Below are 9790 nucleotides of genomic sequence, written 5' to 3'. Positions count from 1 at the left end.
TGATTTTTCCAAACGGTGCATTACAGTCGGATCTTTGGAACCGATTCTTTAGCTTGGACCGTTAGTGATGGCCCAGGAGCCGAACTGATTCTTTAGCTTGGACCGTTAGTAATGGCCCAGGAGCCAAAAACTGACAGTAAAATAGGTTATTACAATAAATTCTAGCCATAAACCGACTGTAAATGAATTGCAGCCAGTTCATGGCTAGAACGATCTGAATATTTTGGCCTAACAGGCCTAACAAGTTAAGGTCCAGATCTCCCCGTAACCCTAGTTCCCACGTATATATCAACCAACAACTCGTCTCGACCGCCACAACCTTCAATCCCCCTATCCCCTCCTCCCTCAGAACCCATCCACCACATCATCCTCTCTGTTCTCCCTGCCAATCTAGTTAGCCACAAGAGAGCATGGCAAGGGTTTCGAGCACGGGGGCTCTGGCAGCACCGTGCTAGGGAGATTCAGCGCAACAGTGCACACGGGCTTCGGGGTGGTAGCTTGAGCGGGTTCTGGTGCAGAGGCTTCATCATGCGAGCTCCAGCAGCACTGCATGCATGTGACCTTGCAGTGGCGCACGCGAGGTCTGGTGGCGGTGCACAAGGGTCATGCGTGTCTTTCCTCACCGCACAATCACACAGCCACGAGTTGCAGCACCTCTTTGGCGAGTTCGATTGATTGTGCCTATCCATGGTGTTATATGGTGACTTAAATCCGATTTGGACTAGGACTTTTGGGAGGTGCTATTAGGATTCCTAATTATTCTATGTGGTGGGCATCAAATCCTACTAGGTGTAGGACTCCTACTTTCAAGAGGAAAGGTCTTGTAGGGGACTATATAAACAAAGGAGTGGAGCCCAAAGGGGCAATCAAATCAATCAAAGCCAACACAAGGTCTCATCCAATGGTTGTAGGAGTAATTAGAACCGCTCAAGTGGATTAGGCTAGCTAATTCTTTAGCATTAGATTCTTATATAGGGCAAGAACCCAAGGGTCCTAAAAGAGATCGAGTAGACTTGTGAGAGCGATAATCATGTGTATAATTGTACTCTTTTGGAGTTGTGCTTAAAGAATTTGTGGTCAGCTTTGCCAAAATCTTATCCTCTTATCGTGGTTGCTTCAACATCGTTATTTGGGTCCTTCTATGAGATTCATCTACAACATTCTTTATACAGGGTACGCTCGTGTCGTACTCGTAATATCATATCCGGATCTGGGGGCTGCTGCGCATAATTAGGGATATTAGAGTCTAACAAGTGGGTATCATAGCCAAGGACGGATTGATAATGATTTTTTGAAAATGTCGGCAAAGAGCTAGGGGCACAAAATCAAGACAATGTCAGCGATGTGGAATCGAGTAGAGAAATTTGACAGCAAAGGGAATTTTAGCGTGTGGCAATGCATTGTAAAGGATGTGCTTGACCAATAGGGATTAATTGATGCTCTTGAGGGGAGCAAACCGAAGAATAGATCTAATCAAGGGTGGAAGGTAATAGAGCGGAAGACCGTCAACACAATCTGTATATGACTCTCTGATGATGTAAAGTACTTAGTAATCAAGGAGAATTCATCGAAGAATTTATGGGGGGGGGGGGGCTTAGAAGAATTGTACATGGCAAAGTCGCTAACAAATCGATGGATGGTGAAGCATCAACTATTCAGGTTGCGCATGGAGGAAGGCACACAATTTGTCAATCATATGAACGTCTTCAACAAGCTTGTCACGAAGTTTATTAGCGTGGATGAGAAACTAAGGGGAGTGATAAGGTCGTCGTATTGGCTTCATATCTACCTCCATCATGGGTGAATTGGTGATGAATATTCGTCAGGAAAACCACTCTCAACTTCAACCAGGAAGTTGCATACCTGTTGGAGGTCGAATCCTTAAAGAATCTGCATGATTCTTCATCCTTGGGTGATTAAGTAATGGCTGCTTTAGGTGGAGTAGGCAAAGGTAAGAATCACGAGAAGAAGAAAGGAAAGATCAAGGGCAAACACACATGCTATCTATGTGATGAGGAGGGTCACATGATAAAGGATTGTCCATGTTTGAAGATGATGAGAGGTGCATGCTCAATGGTGAGAGGGGAGGATTCAATCAATCATGTACTATTCATGAGTGGATATTAGATTTAGGTAGTTGCTTCCATGTATGTTCAGTGAGGGAGATATTGGACGAAGGATCTCTAAGCCCGTCGGATGGAATTATTCACTTAGAAGATTGCAAGGAGTATCCAGTCAATAAGGTGGGAACAATTAGTTGGAGATACATAGTGGAGCATAATGGACTAACAGGAGTTTGGTATATCCTGGGTTTAAAGAAAAATCTAATATATGTGAGGTCACTAGAACTCCAAGGTTGTGAGTTGCCACTTCAAGGTGGAGTCATATGAGTTACTTGCAAAGAGAAGGTAATCATGAAGAGTATCTAGATCAATGGAGGATACCGATTGATAGAAAATCTTAAAGGTGGTGCAACTAATGGGAGATTTAGTAAAAAAATCTAATCAGGAGAAGGAAGTCATTTTGTCAACGGTAGGTCCTCAAATCTCAGCTACAGTTATGTGCAAGACAACAAAGGCAGTTGCAAAATCTAACAGCAATAGAGGCAAAGTTGTAAGCTATTGGAAGAAGAAAGATGTGGTGAGACTGACCACATAGTACCAGCGAGCAGGTGGAGCTCGGAGGTGGTACAAACCTATGGCATGGAGTGTTGTAAGAGAAGATGGTGTGGTTAACCAAACTACAATGAAGGAGCTCTTAGGTGGAGGGTCCGTGTGATCTAGAACGTAACCCGACACACACACATCATGGTGAGTTGCTCGACCACCTGTGGTTAGGGATGCAAATTTTGTATTTTTTGTGTCATTGGGCCGGCTCAAAACTCAAAAAATGAACTAGAGCTTCATTCCCACCTAATTAAGTTAAGAAAAAAATGAACTAAGTAGTGATCCAGAACTATCCATTAGGTACCCACACTATCCCTACCTGTGGTGGGGGAACTCTCAAGGTGGGAGCAAAAAAAGGATGGAGCCGACTTGGAGCAAATTCTTGGAGGAGGACGATTACTTCTATGGATTAGAGTCAAGATGGAAATTGTTGTACGGTAGTTCAAATCCTACTCAGAGTAGGACTCTTGGGAGACGATATTAGGATTCTTAATTCTACTAGGTGGTGGGCACCAAATCCTACTAGGAGTAGAACGCCTACTTATAAGAGGGAAGGCCTTGGAGGGGATTATATGAACAAAGAGGTGGAGGCTAAAGGAGCAATCAAATCAAGCCAAGCCCACATAAGGTCTCATCCAAGGCTTGTATGGACTATAGGAGCACTCAAGAGGATTAGGCTAGGTAATTCTTTAGCATTATATTCTTGGATAGGGCAAGAATCTGAGGGTCTGAAAGGGTCGAGTAGGCTTGTGAGAGCTATGATCACTTGTACTCTTTTGTGCTTAAAGAATTTACGGCCGGTTTTGCCAAAATCTTATCCTATTATTGTGGTTGTTTCAACATTATTATTTTTGTTCTTCTACAATATATATCTACATCGTTCTTGCTATAGTGTATGCTCATGTCGTACTCATAATTTTCAGGTCTAGTTTCGCAACACGATCTTAATTCCTCGTGGTGCTTCAGTCGTTGGTCCTCATCGGGAAGAAAGGGAAGGAAGAGGTGGGTTGTGGGTGCCAGGTGGTTGTCCGTTGTTCTTAGCGGTGAGCCCCATTGCCGCCTCACTGGAGCGCCACGTTCCTGCTCTTCCCCATGGCTGCAGATAATACACAGGCCAACCTCTAGCCCAATCTTGCTTGCCCAGCTGCCACGACAACTTCCCAACCGTAAGTTCCCCTCCCTTAATGCTTAATGGTTATACTTAGCTACGGATCTTTGGTGCACATATTATTTACTAGGTGTTGGATCGCACAAGTGTTGCCTTGTGAATTGATCAGCTGTCAATATGTTTCTTTGTGAATTAACTGCCAATATGTCTTTGTGAATCAACTGCCAATATGTTTCCTTGACTAGGTATATGAAGCACCGGTTCAAATTGACATGAATTAGAAGGAAATCGTTGATTGATAGCAGGTTTGTCGATGTACAAGTGTTTTACGTATTTTCTTACCTATCTTAGTTTTCTGATGGGTTCTAGCAGCTTGATAAATGTACTATTAAAACATAGTTAGATTGTAAATGAAGGTTTAATGTTTTCATTGCCTCTCATGTTTAATCCATTTCATGCCAAGAAAAAGAAAGAGAGAGACACTAATACATAAACTCATTTACATTACTTGCATAACACAGAAGTACTTAGAGTAGTATCAATTTTATGCAGGCATCGAGTCATGCTCGGATGTGGCTAGCACCTATAAGAAGTGGTTTGGGTAACAAGAAGATGGAAGATTTTGATAAGAACGGGATGCATTATATCAATTAAAATTTCAGCTCTATCTTAATTTAGTGTCTCTCTATTTTGTTGTGGGAGCACTATCGAACATGTTTTGGTGTTATTTTTCCTAGCTTAGATGAAGCGCTTGTAGTAAATGGGACTTGCGATGTGTTGGTGCAATGCTAGTAACCAAAATCTATCCTTTTTTTACTGAACCTTGATGTTGTAATATATATATTGTTCAGTTCATTTGATAAGTGGTATTCACTGGTGTATATTACCTAACTTTTTTTGTCTTCGGCACAAGTATTACAGTCAGTTTCCTATTAGAACTAACTATATTAATACAATTATTACAGTAGTTCATAACAAAAGTTGACTGTAATAATGATTTTTAGTTTCTACTTTTTAACTGATTATAATAGTTATCGATTTTTACAGTCCCTTAATTGCAGTCAGTTCGGAAACCCACTGTAAAAACCATTTTGAACTGACTGGAATAACCTTTTTTAGTAGTGGTGGCATGACAGTGGAATTTGTTTCTTCTTATTGGCATCTAGAATGTGATATATGTCAATATTGACTTGTATCTATTTATTTTCTTGTTGAAAGAAGGTATATGGGTTCTATTTATTTTTGTGTGTATAGTCGACATCTCGGTGTCTCCAGCCTTTTTTTAGTTCGAGGTGTTTAATAAATCTTGATGTGAAAGCACCAGCCCTTCACACATTTGGGATGAGCAAAGTGCTTTTGTGGTGCCTTAAGAAGTTTCTCTCGTGTGAAACAACGATAGAATATCATGAAGAACTGAGAAAGACGATTAGAGAGGGGGTAAATAAGAGTCTTGCCAATTTTTGGATGGCCTTTCATAATTATTACCCAACACATCTCTCTTCTAAACAGCCAAAGTCACATACTCACAATGAAGGTACTGACCTTATGAACACGATTAGGAAGCCTCAAATCAAAGCTCAAATAGTGAAAGAAGCAACCAAACAAAGACCAAATCGAATGGTGAAAAAAACACTAAAAAATAACTTGAGTAGATGGTCCGGACATGGTTTGGTCATGACCCGGACAAGGTCTGAACAGCTTATCGTGTGGTCCGGTGGGTGCACCATATTGTGCGGTGATAAGGTCTGATCAAGGTCTGGTCAGGGTCTGAAATGTGCATCGTGAGATCCATGTGAGGCCACCGCATGGTATGGTGGGTAGCATGAAAATCAGTCTAAGTGGACAGTCTGGTCACGATCCAGTTGAGCTCCGAATAACTAAAAGATGGCTCAATCTGCAACTCGAAACTTTCCAAAAAAATTGCTCTCAATCAACAGTGTTCTTTTGGCAAACATGATATCTACTTGTTTCATGGCCTCACCACAACATGAAATCTACTTATTGTATAGCCTCACTAGAAAGAAAGCTCCTAGCACACTCAAAACTAGAGGACCTTTTGTCAAATCAACAAATGCAATACAAACCTAGTTAAACACACATTGAAGACATGCAGCTTCACAAAGTTTAATAATAATAAATTCCACAGCCTCTTTGACTGACCATTTTCCTCAAAGGATAAAGGCTCATCCTTGTGTTGTCAACACCCCTTCGAGAAGAGACAGAGTGATAGTTTGTGTTAAGTTTCAGTCTCCTACATCCTTTTGCCTACATATAGTTGACACTCTGATCATCCAATTACATTTCAACTATCTAATGCCCCCCTTCTTTGACCTATCATATATCAATTCCTCTCAATGTCAACAGATGATTTTTTACATTAGTCTTGCATGCTAGAATGAACTTGTTACTTGTGTTAAATAATTGTTTTGAAAATTCAATAACAATAGGCATCCATGCATCTCTGTGTGTCCATGCACATGGGCAAATCCCTGCATAAGAACTCTTTTACAATGGATTAGATATTAACAAGTGGCAAGCATCCAATGCCATGAGTGCCAATATAGGGAGGTAACTTGCTCTTGACATACCAGAGCATGTACGATGACATATTAGAGAGGTGTCATAGGCAGAAGAAGAAAGTTTACTAGGCTATCCATCTAAAATGCAAAATATCTAGTGCTACCATACCTTGAAACCCCACATAAATAGTCATGAAATTTCCAAAAACATTTGGCGATGTAGGGTATGCTATCACAAGCATCCCATGAAACTCAAACAACGACCTGTAATGGAGTATGCCCCAACAAAAAAAAAATGTTTGGTTAGGCCAGAGTGGGTCCTAGGTTAGGAGGGGTTATCCTAAGTTGCTAAACATGGTCTCAACTTGTGATAGGACACTTGTTTCCAACTTGCCTCCCCCTAGAGAAAGTACAATGGTAGTTTTGTCACATAGGATTTTAGGTGATGTGAATAAGAGAAAGGAGCGTGACCTAAATAGGTTGTTGTCTTGCGAAATAATGGTCTCAGGGCAAGGACAAGGGTGCCCTTTGAGTCTATCTCCTAAAGTTATTACTCCAAATCTTGCTTGGTTCCTTTGAATATATCTTCTGACAAGGCTAGACAGTTGGCAGGGGTCTTTGTTTGTAAATTGGGAGATATTCTCACTACTACAAAAACTATTTTTCGAGACACCCAGGGTGTCTTTCCACAGACAGCTCATATGACAAACCGCCTGAGCAGGCCTCTGCAGTTTTGAGCCGCCTGTGAAAACAAATTTCCACAGGCAGCTACCTACGATAACCGCCTCTGGAAATGGAATGATTATTACAGGCGGTTCCTTATATGAACTGCATGTGTAAAAGGTCATTTCTAGAGGCGGTTCCTTACGGCAACCGCATCTAGAAATATGATGATTACCACATATGGTTCCTTATGTGAACCGCCTGTATAAAATGTCATTTTCAGAGGTAATTCCTTATGTGAACCGCCTCTGGAAATATGATGATTACCGCAGACGGTTCCTTATGTGAATCGCATGTGTAAAAGGTCATTTTTAGATGCGGTTCCTTATGTGAACCGTATCTCAAAATTAGATTATTACCACAAACGGTTCCTTATATGAACCACCTATGTAAAACCATCTACGTAAAATATCCTTTTCAGAGATAGTTTCTTATGTGAATCACCTCTGGAAATGAGATGATTTTCACAGAATGGATGACAGCTTTTCTTAAAAAAATTATTACTTTTTCATATGAAGTCGTATGAGGACAAATTTTATATGAAAATTGTATCCCTCAATGATATATACAAATTTGTAGTTGAAAACTTTTTTATTTGAGATCATTTAGATATCCAAATAATCATTTTAAATTTTCAGACAGAAGAGATCAAAATTCTATCTACTATTAGTATCACTAGTACTTCTGTAGTGGGATGGTAAGGATGTATCGCGTGAGCTGAGAGATCCCGGGTTCAAGTGCCACAAACTGCACGCGCGCATGTTTCGTGTGAAAAATCGTATGACTTGTGACTTGCGACGGCGCAGCTGCGGCGATGCCTAGTTGGGCAAAAAAAATCAATTTTTCAGGCCAAAATATGTTGATTCGAGGACCAATTACTAGAGGTGATCCGCTTAAGGAACCATCTGTGGAAACATATTACCATATACGGAATGAACCACCTGTGAAAATCGTCCATTTTCACAGGTTTTCAACCAGAGGCGGATGGCTAAACGTCTGTGAAAATGGGTTACCACCCGCCTCTGAAAACTGTTTGTAGCAGTATCCTTTCACATATCTGAGCCTTCCTTTAGGAACAACAAAACCAAGAGTGGATGACTATGCTCCTATAATTAATAGAATTGAAAGAAGACTGACATCTATTTCATCAATGCTCACCATGGCTGGAAGACTACAATTGGTCAACATTGTTCTCTCTTCTTTGCCCACATATACTATGTGTTCTCTTCAAATTTCTGTTGTAGTGATTGACTACATTGATAGAGCAAGACGACATTGTCTTTGGAGAGGTACAGATGTTAATGTTAAAAGTAAGCCTCTTGTAGCATGGAACAAGGTCTGTAGGCCCAAAACAAAAGAAGGCCTTGGAGTTATCAATCTGAGAAATCATAACTCAGCTCTCTTGCTCAAGCACTTGGATAAATTTTATAATCAAAAGGGTCTGCCATGGGATAAGTTGGTTTGGAATGCTCACTACAGAAATTTTGCCCCTCCTTTAGCTTCTACCAGTGTTGGATGTTTTGGTGGAAGGATATTCTCAAGTTATGTGATTTATTCAGAGGAATTACTTCTTGTACAGTTGACAGTGGTACAACAGTTTTATTCTAGAGTGATGTATGGAATAGTCACCTTCTTCAGGGTCTTTATCCAAGGCTTTTTTTTTCATTTGCAAAGAATAAGAAAATCTCAGTCAAGGGGTTTCTTAGTAACAACATCATTCAAGAACAATTTTGCATTCCTCTCTCTGAACAAGCTTATACGGAATATCTCAGCTTACAAGAAAAGATAAATGGTATTCAAATTCATACTGATGAAAAGGATAATGAAACTACATTTGGGGTTCTATATTTTTCTAAGAAATTTTACAATCATCCTTTCAAGAATCTTCAGCCACCCCAACCTTTTCTTTGGTTATGGAAGTCCAAATGCTCCAACAAACTCAAAGTGTTTACTTAGCTGCTTTTGGTTGATATACTTAATACAAGGAATATTCTCAAGAGGAAAAAATTTAAGGTCAATAACAATAATTACAGTTGTGTATTATATGATCAACATGATGAGGAAACTGTTTCTCATCTCTCCTTGGGATGTTCTTTTAGTAAAAGATGCTGGAAATCTATTCATCTTCATTGGCCTACGATCTTCCTTTCTCTGGCATGATGTTGAAGGCTAAGCATGATTTTTCTCAGCCTTTCTTCATGGAAACCTTCATTATTGCTGCATGGCAAATTTGGAAGCAATGAAATGGCTTTATCTTTTAGACTAATATACCATGCATTTCTTCTTGGAAGAGTCCCATCTGCAATTTCATAGATTTAAAGACTCCATTAGAGTAGTTATTTCAAGCTGGCTTGACCTTCTCTTTTAGCTTTTCTTGTTTCTTTGGATCTCATGGAAGTCCTCTGTATAATTTCTCTTTGTACAATGTCCTCTTTTGTTAATAAAATCCCAACTGTAGGGGCCTCCCCCACTGTCTTCGCCTAAAAAAAACAAGGGTGTCATCTTATAAGCCGTCTCATAGCCTCTACATAATTTTGAGATGACTTAACTGATAACCCCTACAATAGATCGTCTTTGTAGTTGTCTCATAGCAACTCCAAGTCCCTTTAATTTATGGATCGATGGAAGGGAAGAAAATATACCCATCGCAAAGACATACGGTACAATGGTGTGTGAGTCATCTTGTGGCACAAAGTTTTAGCTTATGAAGTTGTTGTTTAGCGAGACAACAAAATCATAAACTCCTACATGGCAGTGCATGAGACGACCTATAA

Source organism: Phragmites australis, chromosome 11, assembly GCF_958298935.1.
Source record: "Phragmites australis chromosome 11, lpPhrAust1.1, whole genome shotgun sequence".
In the NCBI taxonomy this organism is placed as follows: domain Eukaryota; kingdom Viridiplantae; phylum Streptophyta; class Magnoliopsida; order Poales; family Poaceae; genus Phragmites; species Phragmites australis.
Note: the sequence above shows the minus strand (reverse complement) of the source record.